Source organism: Papio anubis, chromosome 11 (assembly GCF_008728515.1).
Source record: "Papio anubis isolate 15944 chromosome 11, Panubis1.0, whole genome shotgun sequence".
Taxonomy (NCBI): Eukaryota; Metazoa; Chordata; class Mammalia; order Primates; family Cercopithecidae; genus Papio; species Papio anubis.
In genome coordinates this window covers 115,633,952-115,651,254 of record NC_044986.1, presented here as the reverse complement: position 1 = coordinate 115,651,254, position 17,303 = coordinate 115,633,952, and the positions used below count along the sequence as shown (strand labels likewise).

Below are 17,303 nucleotides of genomic sequence, written 5' to 3'. Positions count from 1 at the left end.
CAGGAAGCCCACTAATTCCTGAAATAGGATGGGGAAAGATGTCCGTCATTCTCAGTCACTCCACGGTGGGTTGGGGTCATAATTGCCAGACCCTGTCAATCCTTTTGAACAAACTTTTGACTGCCTGGATGAAGTTCCCCAACTGTTTTTATGGCTCCACTGCAGATCTGTGCTTGACTTCAGCAGGGAGAGGAAGTGGGAGGATGTGAACTTTTAACAAGGAGGAGAGATTGCTTCTGATCATGAGAAAACCATAGAAAGAAAGCTTACGTCTGATTCAGCACACTCCAGCCCCTAATCCCCAGAGGTTTGAATTAGGGGTTGTTACACATCAGGAAAGCAGAATGAAGGCTTGGTGGCCCACACACATTGTCCCCTAGCATCCCAGTTTTGGCCTTCCAGAACTGCCAGCAGCCATAACACCTACACTGGCAAAAACCCCACTGTTATCTTGACTGAATTCAGATTTTCCTTCCAGAAACCACTTCTCTCATGCAGAGCCTCATTAGAAAGTCTGAATATTCATTCCTTTCATGAACCCTCATAACTAAATTCTCCTGAAGAAAGGTTGCTTAGGAGCACTGATACCTATTGTAGGAAGTCGTGAGTTGTGTAAAAGAAGTAATGGGCTCTTTGTAGACAGTTTTACTAAGGATAGTTCCTCCTGTCTGAAAAGCCTCCTTACATAATTCCTCAAAGCTGCCAGTGTAACATGGACTTGGGAAGTCCTCTTTTCTGCCAGGTAACTTGGTTTCATAGTCCTCCACTGGGGGGATGGAGGCTTGTTGACCACTGCCATCATCTGCCGTGACTCCACTCGTAATTTTTCATTCTCTAGGAGTAGGGGCAGTGGATTTTCCTTTCTGTGAGAACCATACAAGATGACCAAGAAAAGAAATGCCACCCTCCTTTACCCAAAAATATCCCGCTGTTCCAGTCTTGCTCACCAAACACAAAACATCCAATAGACGGACATAGTTTTCTATGCAACAGTCAAGGAGCCCAGGAGTTCGAGAGCAGCCTGGGCAAGATAGCAAGTCCCCAGCTCTACAAAAAGTTAAAAAAATAAAATAGTTTGGTAGGGTTGTGCGTGACTGGAGTCCCAGCCACTCACTAGGCTAAGGCAGGAGGGTCACTTCAGCCCAGGAGTTCATGATCTCAGTGAGCTAGGATTACACCACTGCACTCCAGCCTGGGCAACAGAGTGAGACCCTGTCTCAACAAATAAGTAAATTAGGGATACTTGACTGTGTTTTGAAAATATACAGGGTAAGAAATATATAATTTATATAATCTTAATGGATATATAGTTATATTTCCTAGCTACCTAAACTTGTATTTAGCTTATTTATTCCTAAGCATCAGAAAGGGACCATGTAGAGTTAGGCATTCTATGAAAGGTGTTCCCTTTCTAGATCCAAAGAAGAGTGTTTATAAATGTTCCTCCTCTCCCGCAAGATTCTGCCTCCCTCCGCCCCTCAGGCCTGTGTTTCAGAGTTCAGGGGCTCCCTTTTGCTTTCCATATCCAGCTCAGGTTCCGCTGCAGCCAGGCCTGTACTGGTTAAGTCCTTAGCTGAGCTGAGGCGTCGGTACACCTCAGCAAGGCCAGCGATGCTTTTCCCCAGATAGCACGGCCTGGTCTCACTTGGGGAAAGACGATAACTCTTGTTAGGATGACTCCAGCTTCTGAAAACAAAAACCATAACAGTGTTGTTTTAAGGAATACTGATTCTTTTCTGGGCCTGTCTTACCTTGAAATGAACCATCACGTGACTATCCACGTCTTCCTCATCCTTCACTTGCAAGCATGAGCTCGGATGAGGTTGTTTTTGTGCCACATACGGCTTACCTCCTGTATCAGTCCCTTCTCATGTTGCTGTAAAGAAATACTGGAGACTAGGTAATTTATTTATTTAGTTATTTTTAAAGGCTTATTTGGCTCACCATTCTGTAGGCTATAAAGAAAGCATAGTGGTATCTTCTGGGGAGGCTTTGGGGAGCTTCCAATAAAGGCAGAAGGCAAAGGGGAGTGAGCTTCTTACATGGCAGGAACAGGAGCAAGAGAGAGCAAGACAGGAGGTGCTGCATGTGTGTGTGTGTGTGTGTGTGTGTGTATTTTTTTTTTTTTTTGAGATGGAGTCTTACTCTGTCGCCCAGGCTGGAGTGCAGTGGCGGGATCTTGGCTCACTGCAAGCTCCGCCTCCCAGGTTTACACCATTCTCCTGCCGCAGCCTCCTGAGTAGCTAGGACTACAGGTTTGTGCCACCATGCCCAGCTCATTTTCATATTTTTACTAGAGATGGGGTTTCACCATGTTGGCCAGGCTGGTCTCGAACTCCTGACCTTGGCCAATCTGCCCACCTTGGCCTCCCAGCTACTGTGCCCAGCTGGTGCTACACATTTTTAAACAACCAGATCTTGTGAGAACTCGCCATCATGAAAAATAGCACCAAGGGGATGGTGCTAAGCCATTCATGAAAGACCACTAGCATGAACTCATTACCTCTACCAGGCCCCACCTCCAACACTGGGGATTATGATTTAACAGGTTTGGGTGGGGAACACAGATCCAAAGCATATCACTTCCATTCCCACCCATTCCCAGTTAAAAAGAGAAAAAAAAGTTTAGGTTATTCTACCATGTTAATTTAGTACAAAATAGATTCTTCAGAAATTTCTAATAGATGTGTCTAAAGAATGTGTTGAAGGAGTGAATAGATCTGAGATCACTGCATAAACCATGGAACAAGTGCAAAACTTTCTGCTAAAAGCCATGTAGGACTGGGGATTTTGGCTAAGATTCCTCCTTAGGAGGGGACATTTAATGTACATAGTCACAGACATGAACAAGCTAATATAGAAGAGCTCAGGATAAAGTCTCTGTAAGCTGGGATGGATCCAATTGCCCAGGAAAACGTTGATCTCAAGACCAACAGGAAATCAGAGTAATTACTGTCATTTAATTTAAAAACATAAATCCTTGACTAGTGGGGATAAGAGTGTAACGTAATAGTAGGAAATGGGTTGCAGCTATTTTCCTTGGAAGAAATGCATAGCATGAAAGTGTTAAAAACTAACTTTACCTTTACTTACATATTTAAATTTAATTATATATTCATTTGTATTTAGAAAAATGACACAATGCCACTATTATTACCTCCAACTTGTTAAAATATCCTAATAATAAAGAACTGGAAATAGAAAGTGAAGATGGGCTATCTGGAAATGGATCAGCTATAGAATTTCATGGAACATTTCTGGGAAAGGCTAGATTTTTGTCCAGATTCTGTGGCAAAAAGGGTTATTTGCTTAGTCCTCAATACAAACCAAGAACACCACTTTGGAAAGCAAATGATGCTTTTGCAAAATACTCGATGAACTCTTTCCGATCCTTAAGGTACCACTTTGAAGAATAGAGGACACAAGGATACAAGTTTTATTTTCCCCAAGGTTAGAAAAAAGTTTCCAAAGTTAACCATTTTGAATTGTGAATGTAATGTACAACATGTAACACAGAGCATGTTTGTGAAAGTTGACCTCATCATAGGCAGTAACACTATTTTGCCACAGAATCTGGACAAAAATCTCGCCTTTCTCAGAAATGTTTCATGAAATTCCATAGCTGATAGCCCATCTTCCATAGCTGATTCCATAGCAGATAGCCCATCTTCACTTTTTATTTCCAGTTCTTTATTATTAGGATATTTTAACAAGTTGGAGGCAATAATAGTAGCATTGTGTCATTTTTCTAAATACAAATGAATATATAATTAAATTTAAATACACAAGTAAATATAAAGTTAGTTTTTAAAAGTGTTCCTCTGGCCCTTCATTTATTGATTTAATAGATGCTCATGGAATATCTTTAATGCTCAAGGTTGACATCAGGGTGATGGGGTGGTGTAAAGAGTATAGGATAAGCAAAAAGGCCCTGCTTGCAAGCCTCTTGCAACACAGATGCAATTAGAGAGAAACACACGAAGAATGACATATGAGTCAGAATGCCATAGGTATTGAGAAAGGCACACAAAATAATGCTACAGGTTTTAGAGGATAAGTCATTCATAGCTAATAAGTGAAACTAAATAGGACTCAGGATATCGCATTTGAATAAGGTTTTAACTGTTACCTGGGGTATATTGGGAAAATGTAGATACATAGAATGGCACAGGTCCTCACAGTCTGCATAACTACCCCCATGAAATTCTGTATGGAATTTTTCTGTGGGGAAAGTCCCCAGCTTTCACCAAATGTTCAAAAAGACTCTACATCCCCCAAATGCTGCGAAATCCTCTGCTGTAGATCATGTTCTGGGAGTGACAAGAAATGCAGGTTGTTTAATATGTAATATGCATTTTACCCTAAAAACAATTAAGGTATAAAATCATCAAATAGTAAACAAAAGGAAATAATTTTAACCTCTGCATTTTGAAAATGAGAAAAAGGGACTCCGGGAAGTGAGGGGTCTTGACTATAACCGCTGAGCTCATTACTACATAAAGCTAACTAGATAAGGCTAAGTTTTAGAGAGCCTTTCTTTAAAATGTGTGAAGAATGGAGTTTATTTACTAGGCAGTAGGGAGTCATTAAATCATTTTGTACAAGGAGCATGTATAAAAGATCTGCCTGGAAGAACTGTTCATTAGATTGGAGAGGGAAGAGTCTAAAGGCCAATTGGAATTCATTACAATGACTCAAAGCAGAATTAATGATGGTCTAAATCAGAAATGGTGGTAGAGGAAATGAAGGTGAGACACAGGTTGAGAATTTCTTATCTAAAATGCTTAAGACCAGAAGTTTTAGGATTCTTGGAATACTTGCATTATACTTTCTCATCCATTGAACATTCCAAACCCAGAATCTGATATCCAAAATACAAAATGTTCCAATTAATATTTTGAGTGTCATGTCAGTGCTCAGAAAGGGTTCAGATTTTGGAGAATTTCACATGACAATTTTGAACTGGGAATAATCAACCTGTAATGTATTCAAAAACCTTATTAAAGGTAAAAGTTACAGGATTCAGAATGGAATAGGTAGGAACAGTGAAGAGAGGCAGGTGTCAAAGACAACTCACAGATTTAAAGTCATGGAAACTGGGAAGATGTTGCTGAAATAGGTACCAGTTTCAGGAGGAAGGTAATATTTTAATTTGGGATATGGATAGTTTGATTAACAGAGAATTGCCAACTTCCTTACAAAATTGATGGCTCTACAGTTAGTTTTCAAAGAGAACTGAACATCAGTCCAATGACAGTTTTACAATCTGAGCCGATATCCATTTACTGGTCTGGTACCGACTTCATACTGGTTCACGCACACTACATGCAAGCAAAAAACAAACAAACAAAAACCACAATTGAGTCTCTCTGGCCTTTATATATGAAAGTAGATAGAAAAAAATTAGAATAACTTTTATTTTGCCCATAGGTTTATGAACATTTATTACTATAGCCATATTAATCAATGCTACCGACTCAATACATATGCATTTCATCAGCTCCTGTGATATATGAGTAATGATTACAGGTAAATTTGTTGGGGGATGTGGGCAAAAGTAAATAGTTTCGAACTTGAAGTAACTGACAGGGTTAGTAGAGTTGTCAAACATAAATACAATCACTTCTTTCTCAACACCACGTTGCTTAATCCTAACATGCTAGAAGCCTTGTAAAATAAGCACATCCCATTTGCTTTTCCCTTAAAAATAGTTTTACTCTGTTAGAATTTGGAGGCTGGTAAGAATTAACCAAAAACTCAAAAACAAACCTTGTCTCCATAGGATATGAAAACCATACGTGAAAACGTGTTCCCTCCGCTTTTGTAGTTCATTTGACATGAAGATGATACTAGTCTTTGACTGCCAGAGCGGTAAGCCAAGTTTTGGCCTTAGGATATCAACAGTAATTCAGTATTATCTCTTCTAGCATCTGATTGTTCTTAGCTCTGTGTTTGTACAAACACATGAGACCTGACAAGTTCACTTGCCCTTAAACTCTCTAATTTCTGTCCCATATGAGAGGCTGACATCTTTAATATTCTTGAATTTCTACCTTACTTCATATCATTCTTTGTTCACAGAAACTTTTGCACTTTTCTATCCTGTTGGCTGTGAAAGTTTAACTTTTGTTAGTTTTAAGGACAGAGTGAAACTAAATGATGGAAAATGAAAAGATAAAACCAGAGTGTATGTCAGTTACTGAGAACTCTCCTCCCACCGTGCCTTTTGTCTTCCTCCAAGCCACTGGCCTCTGTGAAGAGGTTCCAGCCTTTGTTTGAAGCCCCAGAGCTCTGGACCAGCAGCTGGAATATGTCATGATTACTTTAGAGTGAGATTAATTTGAGGGCATCATGCAATAATGAGATTTGCCTGAAAAATTATTAACACATCTTAAACAGAGCAAGGTTTGCCTCTCCTTATTCCTTTTTTTTTTTTTTTTTTTTTTGAGATGGAGTCTCACTCTGTTGCCAGGCTGGAGTACAGTGGCACGATCTCAGCTCACTGCAACCTCTGCCACCTGGGTTCAAGCGATTCTCCTGCCTCAGCCTCCCGAGTAGCTGGGATTTCAGCACCTGCCACCACGCCCAGCTAATTTTTGTATTTTTAGTAGAGATGGGGTTTCACCATGTTGGCCAGGATGGTTTTGATCTCCTGACTTTGTGATCCACCTGCCTTGGCCTCCCAAAGTGCTGTGATTACAGGCATGAGCCACCATGCCCAGCCCAAGAGTTAGTGATATCTTTTTTTGTATCTTCTCCATCACCACCTTCTCAAGAAGAATCGATTTGTATGTATCTTTTCCCTTGCCAATAGATATAATTCCATTCTGTTACATTCCTCCTTTATTAAATTGAAATCAGCTAAGGAAATGCAATTAGACTTTAAGAAATATAATTAGAAGAGAAATATTCTACAAAGACAATGTATTAGAGCACATTTAATGTTTTAATGTATGGGCATAATTTGCTATTTTAATCTTATAAAAATCCAATTTTAATGATTCCTACTGTTAAAAAAAAAGTGGCTCAAATTAATTTCTAAATTTTCTAAAAGTTGATCATTATCCTGAAAGTTGGATCATGGAAATAAGTTTGTGAATCCATTTACAGTTATATATTTTACCTTAAGTCTAGCAGGAGAAATCAATGTACATAAACACTGTAATGTAAAGTAGAACATTGGTTATAAAAGATGTTCAGATAAGGTGCTATGGAAGCTCTGAGGAGAAAAAATTACTACAGAATTAGAGTCAGCTTCTTTGAGAGAGATGAGCTGAGTCTTGCAAGATCTGAATGGGCAACTATAGTTCAACAAATATTTGTTGAACACACTGTAGAAATGTAGTACATATAGTCAATATGTTTATCTGTACTTTGCTGTTAAACTCCTACTCATTTTTTAAATTTATTTCCTTAGATTATTGGGGAACAGGTGGTATTTGGTTACATGAATAAGTTCTTTAGTGGTGATTTATGAGATTTTGGTGCACCCGTCACCCGAGCAGTGTACACTGCACCTAGTTTGTATTCTTTGATCTCTCTCCCCCTTCCCACTCTTTTCCTTGAGTCCCCAAAGTCCATTGTGTCATTCTTATGCCTTTGCATCTTCATAGCTTAGCTCCTGCTTATGAGTGAGAGCATGCGATGTTTGGTTTTCCATTACTGGGTTACTTTACTTAGAATAATAGTCTCCAATCTCATCCAGGTTGCTGTGAATGCCATTAATCCATTCCTTTTTATGGCTAAGTAGTATTCTATCGTATAACCACCAGCAGTGTAGAAGTGTTCCATGTCCACTGCATCTATGCCAACTTCTATTGTTTTTTGATTTTTTGATTATGGCCATTCTTGCAGGAGTAAGGTGGTATCACATTGTGGTTTTGATTTGCATTTCCCTGATCAGTAGTGATGTTGAGCATGTTTTTGTATGTTTCTTGGCCATTTGTATATCTTCTTTTGAGAATTGTTTGTCCTTAGCCCACTTTTCAATAAGATTGTTTGTTTTTTTCTTGCTAATTTTGTTAAACCCTTACCCTGTCATGCAATTGTTATTTTACTTTCATTTCTACCTAATATATTCCTAAGGCAGCTCGTGATGGCTTGAATTTTTGATTGCTGCCTCTGATCTCTAATAAACGTTGGCAAGCATTCTCTCTAAAGAGCCAGGTAATAAATATTTCTGGCTGTAAGGGCCACAGGATTTCCTCCACTCTACTGTTGTAACGTGAAAGTAGCCATAGCCAGTGTATCAATGATGTACGTGGCTCTGTTCAAATAAAACTTTGTTTTTGTAAAAACAAAGTTTGTAGGGACCAGGCCAGATTCAGCGTACAGAGGGCAATTTCCTAATCTCTGGTGCATACTATCGGCTTACTGTATCAGTCCAAAGAAAATATTTCTGATCTTTAATATCCATTAAAAATGGTACTGTAACAAGTAGGAAATCATCATTCCTACTGGGCCACACACTTACCTGTCAAGAACAGTAAAGAATATGAGATTTTACCCTACTAGCAAGTGCACTCGTTAGCCTGACAGTTTCGTGGATGCTCTAGCTAATGACACAGACTCCTGGGTCAGAGAAAAAGCACAACTTATTACCCATGGTAAGAGCAGAGTCAGAGCATCAGCATTTCTTGTGCCGGGTCCTCAAGCCCTAGTTCCCACAGGGCAACAGAGAGCCAAGGAATAACCACATACAGTTCATTGGATTTTAGGAAAAGAAGCCTGAGTTTAGAAAACAGAGATCTTCTATAATTAGCAATAAATATGCATGACCCCAGAGAGAGATGCTAACTTCATTACACTGGACAGCAAGCATGTCTGCCCTTTGCTCTAGAGGTAGACAGCAACCATCTCTATTTGCTGAGACTGTTTGCCAAACACACATCCTTGACTAGAGAATCTAGACTAAAGGCTGATAGTGCCTCTACCTGCAAGATGCACAGAAATACCAGAAACTCACAGAAAGTTGTTTACCAACCCCAGCCTCCCAAACTATAGTCATATTCCTGTAGGTTTTGAAAGCTTTGGTAGAAATACCGGGTTGAGACAATTATACTTAAATGCCCACTGAATTTACCAAAACATTAACAAAACTCATCAGAAAATGGCAGAGGCACTCTGTATCTATTTAATTCGAGACCCTAGCTACTCAACAACTAAGATGAGCATTGACTCAACTCCAACCTGTGGCTCTCATCTTCGGATACATATTCTTTGAAACACAATCACATTAAAATAAAACTATCTCAAAGCTGCTTATTTATACTATAATTTTTTAAAGTCTCCGATATCTGTGTGTACCTGTTTGTACATGTTTGGAAAAGGGTAGCTTGTATACTTATCAGAGGTTACAGGTTAAAGAAAAGAGGAAAACATTTGTACAGAACTGAAAAGAAGTTGAGATGCTTCATGTTTTAAATATGCTTGCCAGAATTTCAGAATCATTTAATGAGATTAACCCTTTCAGAATTTAATTTAAATGACTTTCCAAAAATTCACATTAGCTTTACTCACATGTGTATGGTAAGAGATGACCCACGTTCTCCCCATACGTAACAGTGGGAAGTCGTGCTAAATGGACAGAGTGATTTGATCAAGGCCACTAGGCAGAGTTAGAACAAAGTCCTAATTTAAAATCTTTTTTTTCCCAAGCCTAAGAGCTCACATATTTATTACTGAACGAACCTACTAGAGAAGTATAAATACAAAGAAAAATGTCATTATTTTATCAATAAAACCTGTCCAACTATCCAGATCGTGCTGACTTTCGGTTTGATATGGTAAGATGCTAAGGACCTTGTGAATGGATGCCATGAATATATGAGCCATTTCACATGCAAGACCTCACAGGCCCAACTTGGCTCTTCTCCAGCGTCTGCTTGTGGAACTGTACCTGACTTTACAACCAGTTCGTATTCTAATCTCCTGGAGAATGAGTGCTGTTTGATTCTTGGCCTGGAATTACTGGATCCTGAAAGTCTTCTGAGAACATTGAGGAGGAAAGCCAACCACATACACCATCATGGTGGAGAAGGATTTTTTTTTTTTTTAACCAAGAACTATAAAGTTTTATCAGGGGCGTAGCACAGTGACTCACACCTGGAATCCCAGTGCTTTGAGAGGCTTAGGTGAGAGGATTGTTTGTGCCCAGGAGTTCAAGACCAGCAAGGGCAACACAGTGAGACCTTGACTGTATGAAAAAAAAAAAAAAAAAAAAAGCCAGGCATGGTGGCCCATACCTTTAGCCCGAGCTACTCAAGAGGATTACTTGAGCCCAGGAGTTTGAGGCTGCAGTGAGCTATGGTCGAACATAGCGCTCCAGCAAGACCCTATCTCAGAAAAAGATAAAGCTCAATGATTGATATATTTTATTGCAGAGAGAAATGTGCTATTTATATTGATATATAACACTTGCACATATTTACAGAGAACACATTTTCTTGCATAGAATGGGTATTGATGAAGTCAGTGGATTTAGGTTGTTTATCAACTCAGCTACAGTTAACAATGTATTGTATGTTTCAAAAATGTGTTAATTGTGCTCTCGTAGTCACTTCTTAGGCTTTCATGTGTTGCTATGATAGTAGACTAGGTTCTATGGAGAAGACAGAATGATAGTCCTTGTAACAAAGCTGTCTCAACATCAGGACACACATCCTCTACTTCACTTATGGATAAGTAGAATCCATAAACATGAGAGCAGCCTGATCTGTAGCAAGCAGAACCCTAACGCCTTCCAGGAGCACATTTGTGCCTGTTTTGAACAATCCAGTGAATGCTAGGAGATGGTGCGTGTGTACGAATGGCAGATGAGTGTGTGTTTTCCTTTCAAAAGAATTCTTCCTCCTTACTACTATGTTAACCTCTTTGGAATCTGTACCTTTAACTGTGTCACTCTAGTCCTTTTTAACTGGAACGTTTAGAGCTAAAGATTGCTGATTGATGTGACAGAGCGAATCGTGTTCCTGCCTGTGTACAGACATTTTTCAAGCATGTCCCTGTTCGTACATATGGACATGAAGACTCCTAGAAAATGCTCTGGGTACATTTCTCTCCTGCCTCTTGAAAGTGCTAGAGATGATTTGGCGGTGAAAAAATAGGCACCAGGTTTTAAGTTTTATTTTCACCATGCATGTACTTTGTTCCGCTTTTAGCTGCAGCGTGATGTCAGTCACATTTAAATCAGATGAAAACCTGAATTTTTCATATTAATTAAAGTTCAACGGATTCCTTATAAAGAATACATGAAAAGATCAGCACTGATGGCGGGGGGTGTGGGGGGAGTCACGTGGGATGGATTTTCTGAAGATTAACTGTGGCTGAGTTGAGCTTCCTCCTGGGTTTTCTGGACTGATTCCAAATTTAGAAAGAGATTGACAAGCAATGGTACCTTATCCTGCATGAACGTTTTTCTCTGAAGAGGAGCAGAAATGAAGAGAAAATAAATGTTTCCCATGAGTAGTGATGTAGACAAGTTCTTGTGTGTGCACCCACATGTGTGTGTTTACTGGGAATCTTCCACAAAATAACAAATTTGTGCAAAAAAAAACCAAAATTGGACTAACAAAGCTTCTGTGTGCAGGTGTCTCTGCCAGCATAAGACAGGAAACATTAAGGGCTGTGACTGAAAAGTCCTTTTTCCAGTGATAACAGGTGTCTATGACTAGCAGCCTGAAGATCCAATCACAGCAATTCCTGCCAAGTTCTTAGATCATCACCATGTGACCAGCAGAATTCATCTGAGTTCAGTTCTTTATGTTTAAACTCATAAATGGAGATCTTTATGGCATTACTTGGCAAACATAGACAAGAAAAAAATAATACAATGGAGGAATGCATTATCTTACTAAAAAGTGAATTTGGACTCAAAGGAAATTCATGGAAATGAATCTCTTTGAACTACCTGTTATGCATTCTGACGGTTGATAGAATCTGTCACTCTGAGTGAAGGAGATGGTTTTGTCTTTGATCCCGTCTGGTAGGGTCCTACCTTTCCTGATCCCATCAGCTGTTTTCTTCCCAGAGGTTTCCAAGAAGGTACTGACTGTAGGACATACCCAGAACCTCTGTGCCGGCTTCCCAATGCCTAGGGCTTCCTGCTGTAATAGTTGATATTAGTCACTGCTATTTTATTGCTACCAATGTCCGTGCTTTATCTATCTCTGTCTCTTTGTACTTGAACTGCTGATGAGAAGACAATGATCTCTAGTTAGGAAATCCTAGATTATTCTTTTAATCTTTCACACTATGCTTTTGGTGCAGTGCATCAGATTGTAATGGATCCCACTTCCGCACATAGAACGCACATTTCTTGTGATTCAGTTTCAATCTCCTTTCTCGTATTTGCTTGCTGTTTGATCAGTTGGCCTTAGCAAAGTGGAATTTAGGACATCAGTACTTAGGACCCAGTGTGTCCCTTGACAGTGATGCTGTCATTGTGGAGCATGACGTGGTGATAGTACACTTACATAAACTAGGTATGACAGAGCTTACGTTGCCGTTATTGAGCGTTGACAAAAAACACATAAATAGGTGTTTTGTGGCTAATCATAAAGACAAAAAGTAAAAATTTGGCTTCTACCGTGGTGGTATCTAGATTCTTTGATATGGTGATGGCCTGATATCAGACCTGTAAAAGTCAAGAACCACTGCTCCGGTCACGAGCAATGTGCTTTTCCTAGAACTCATCAGCCTTCCTTGACATAACCATTATTACATTCTCACAGTTCAGCTGTATCTCTACTGTCATTTACTAGAAAGAATCACTTACCCTGTCCTTGTGCTTTTGATAGGAATCAATCACTTTCAGTGCCTCTCCCCTGGAAACCACCTAAACTTGTCTCTGCTGTGTTTTTGATATTTTTCAAATGCTCCAACCTCTATGCAATGGGGCAAAGGATAAAAAAAGGTCATGAGAATATGCATTTGCAAAGCTTTCATAACAAAAATTGTCTTTCCTGCTGAATATTACTAACAATTATGGAAAGGCATATCAAAACCACAATGAGATACCATCTTGCACTAGTCAGAATGGCTGTTAGTAAAAACTCAGAAAAATGAAAGATGCTGGACAGGTTGCAGAGAAAAGAGAACATTTACACACTGTTAGTGGGAATGTAAGTTAATTCAGCCAGTGTGGAAAGCAGTCTGGAGATTTCTCAAAGAACTCAAGGTAGAAGTACCACTTGACTTAGCAATCCCATTACTGGGTATATACCCAAAAGACTATAAGTCATTCTACCATAAAGACACATGCCATGTGTGTGTTCTTTGTGGTATTATTCACAATCTCAAAGACATGGAATCAGTCTACATGCACATCAGTGAACTGGATAAAGAAAATGTGGTACATATACACCATGAAATACTACACAGCCATGAAAAAGGACAGAATCATGTTTTTTGCAGCAACATGGATGCAGCTGGAAACCATTATCCTAAGCTAATTAACACAGCAACATATAAAACCAAATTCTGCATGTTCTCACTTACAAGTGGGACATAAACATGGAATACACATGGACAAAAAGAACAACAATAGATACCAGACCTACTTGAGGGTGGAGGGTGGGAGAAAAGTAAAGATTGAAAAACTACCTATCAGGTATTATGCTATTTACCTGGCAGACAAAACTGTTGTACACAAAACCCCCACAACATGAAATTTAACCACGTAACAAACCCACACATGTACCCTTTGAACCTAAAATAAAAGTTGGAAAGAAAAATGTTTTGCCTTTTTATGCCTTCACGTTGTCTTAATAACACATTGTTGAATTACTCATAGCAGATAAGTCAACTCCTGGTAAGGTTTCATTCAGCCTGTTGATATCCACAAGCTCTTTAGATTGTGGAGGAAGACTAGGTTCAAAAATAAAACAACAAAGAACCATGACTTAAAATTGTACACGTAAAACCAGAAAGAAAAAAAAAGTGTAATGAATTGGGGAAATAGCTAGTAGGGTATGTAAGGATGAAATGAGTGGTTTTTGTTGTTGTGTGTGTGTGTGTGTGTTGTTTGTTTTGTTTTGTTTTTTGAGACGGAATCTCTGTCACCCAGGCTGGAGTGCAGTGGCACGATCTCAGCTCACTACAAGCTCTGCCTCCCAGGTTCATGCCATTCTCCTGCCTTAGCCTCCCAAGTACCTGGGACTACAGGTGCCGGCCACCACGCCCAGCTAATTTTTTTTGTATTTTTAGTAGAGACAGGGTTTCACCATGTTAGCCAGGATGGTCTCAATCTCCTAACCTCATGATCTGCTCGCCTCGGCCTCCCAAAGTGCTGGGATTACAGGCGTGAGCCACCACGCCAGGCTGAAATGAGTGGTTTTATGAATTCTACCATCATGTGACTTGGTTGAGTTGAATTTTATAAATTAAATAATGCACCTGATATAAAAGCTGCAACAGTAAATGATTGGAAAAAAGTAAAGTTTCATGGTGTTTTGTCACTGGTGCATATTGCTTGAGAAATGATATGCAAACCCATTCATACTTCTCCTCCTTTGGTTGCATCTAACTTTTGTGCATCCTTTTGTTTAGAACTTACTGAAATAGGCAAGTAAGTAATTACAACCGAACCAATCGATATGCTATGTAAACAGAAGACACACATTTTCAAATATGAAAGCCAAAATATATATTTCTAATATAAAAATAAATTTAAGAGTTCTGAGTGCTTGCTGTGTCCCTACCAGTAACTCACCTACACTAGTATACTCTTAGTAAGCAAAATAAAGGTTGACGCTCCAAGGAATAGTAAAACTAAAACATTCAGAATGAACACTTTGAATATTTAAGCCCTTAAACATCATGGAAATTTGTTTGCACTGACTTATATGATAAGAAATAGAAACTGTATTTAGAGAATTGCGAATGTTCAATTACAAATTTGAATAAACCCAACCATCGTGAATCTGCTAAACTTACTATGAATCACAGCAAATGGGACGCCAATGCTTTCCTTGACTTTAATAGTAAAAGACATGACTCAAATGGTTTATTTGATAATAATTGAAAACCTTGATATTGAGAACATTTATTTTCTACCGTGAGGTATTTTTTTATGGAACAAATACATTTTCTAATCCATCATTCAAAGGCTGTTTTCATTCATCAATTTGAAACGTACTTTTTTTTTTTTTTTTAACATGGCTCTTCTTTCTGTAAGAAAAAATAGAAAAATCTTTTTGCATATGTATTTGTCTACTTTCTGATTGTTTGACCAAATGAAAATATGATGGTTTTATGCCTTTTATTCTTTGGGGAGAGGGAAGGTGACTACTTCTATATTATTTCCTTCTTTATTAATATCTGTGTGGTAAAAGAACGTCAAATACACGTAATCAACTGGGGGATTCAACCCAGCTGACAAAGAATGTTGTTAAAAGAAAACCACCCAATACCTGGTTTTCAGCGAAGAGAACAAATGATGTGAAGCTTCTTTGGTTGAACCTTCTTCAGCATCATAGCAGTAAGCAGAGTCCTCGTCTTTCTGCCCTCTTCCATTTGCAGAGGGAGTAATGGTCTGAGTTGTCAAGAATAGAATAAGCCAACTCATTCATGAAAACTTTTATGGGAGCCAAATAGAATTTCTATTTTGGCTGAGGACATTGGCGTGGACAACAATGGCAACTATTTATTTCTTGCCTGCTATATGTCTACTATGTCTTTAATTCTGCAATCACCCCTTAAGTCAGACTTTATTATCATACTAGAGATGAGCAAAACAGGACTCAGAGAGGTTAAAGGATATGCCCTGTGAAAAATAGCAACTTCCGAAGCCAGGATTCTAACAAAGAACTCCATCTAAAAAGATGAGGACTCTTCATTTCCTACTCAGTGAATGGGATCCTGGGTTTGGAAAAGGTCGTGTTCCCTAAAATGACTCCACAATGTAAAGCAAAGCAAATTCAATCAAACACCAGAAGAAAAATATAATAACAGGTTTCCTAAAGCATACATAAAACCAATGTTTTAAAAATCACTCTCAAGAGTTAATTTAAAAAAAAAAAAGGTAAGACATTTGCATCTAGTTTGAAGTTTACTTTCTCTAGACACTGACACAAAGACACTGAATATTTCATTTAACTTTTTAAAGAGATATTTATAAAGTTTTAAAAAATGTTATCGGTGACAGGATGTGAATTTTTGATAAAAATCAGGAATGATACCTGCCTCTTTGATTGTTATTCTTCACCACAGTCTGAACAAATTGAATACAGACATTCAAAATCACCAAGCTTTATTTTAAATTGTGGAGGAAGACTAGGTTCAAAAATAAAACAACAAAGAACCATGACTTAAAATTGTACACGTAAAACCAGAAAGAAAAAAAAAGTGTAATGAATTGGGGAAATAGCTAGTAGGGTATGTAAGCAATACATGCTTTGTGCTTCTATATTTTGTGTTTGGCTTTTCTGTTATACAAATGAGAACTATGATAGTCTTATAAAGCATCTCTTAAAGTTTAGTATGAAAGCAGAAAAAAACTATAGCATCCTAATATTTTATCTAATGAAATGTTAAGTCTGGTTTAAGGGTATAAATATTTTATATGATTAACCCTTCAGAATCTGGACATACAGAAAGCGTGGACACTGTGACAGATAAACTGTAAAAGCTACCATCTGTGGAGTAAATGATTCTAAAATGAGATCACACCTCCAAATGGTTCAAACTTTAGTCTAGATTCTTTAATCAAGTAATGAAATTAACCAATACAAGCCAAGTCTTGTATTGATCGGAAAGATATTAAATCTTACTTTCTTCCCTTGTATGTATAAGTCAAAATTTAGCTTGCAAATAGCATAACTTGCTTAAGCAAAAAGAATTTATTTTTTAAATGCTCTACCTCTTAGAATCTAAGAAACAAAATATGACTGGGCTCTGGGAAAAACAGACACAAGTGCACAAATAATAACAGAACTCTGTCTTCATCTGAACGTTTCTACTCTTTTTTTTTCTTCCTCATATCCTCCCTCTCGCCCTGCCTCTTCTCTCATTGAAGACATGCAGTCTTTCTTTTTCTGGTCTATGTGGGAAGACTCATGACCTATAACACCCAAGCTGTTGCTCGTATAGCTACAGTGACTTAAGAAATACCATGTTGGAAATCTGAGTCCTAAATGTAGCTTCCTTCATACTTACATGTTGCTTCTGAACCAATCAACTGGGTATAGACATATACAGGGTCATGTGTATAAAAGGGATTATCACAGTGGTATTTATCCGAATAGAGATTGTAATCCCAAAACTGGGGAGTAGATTTCAGGGAAGAAAAATCCCCAAATTGTCAC

The 17,303-nt window shown here is 38.4% G+C and overlaps 1 long non-coding RNA gene across 1 annotated transcript in view; it reads right to left on the bottom strand.

Annotated features, from left to right (window-relative positions):
- Positions 1–1,242: 1,242 nt before the first annotated feature.
- Positions 1,243–17,303, bottom strand: part of LOC110744201 — a 39,621-nt gene continuing 23,560 nt past the window's right edge. The window contains exon 4 of the long non-coding RNA XR_002524533.2: positions 1,243–1,686. This is a non-coding gene — a long non-coding RNA (uncharacterized LOC110744201). The remainder of the gene's footprint in view (positions 1,687–17,303) is intronic.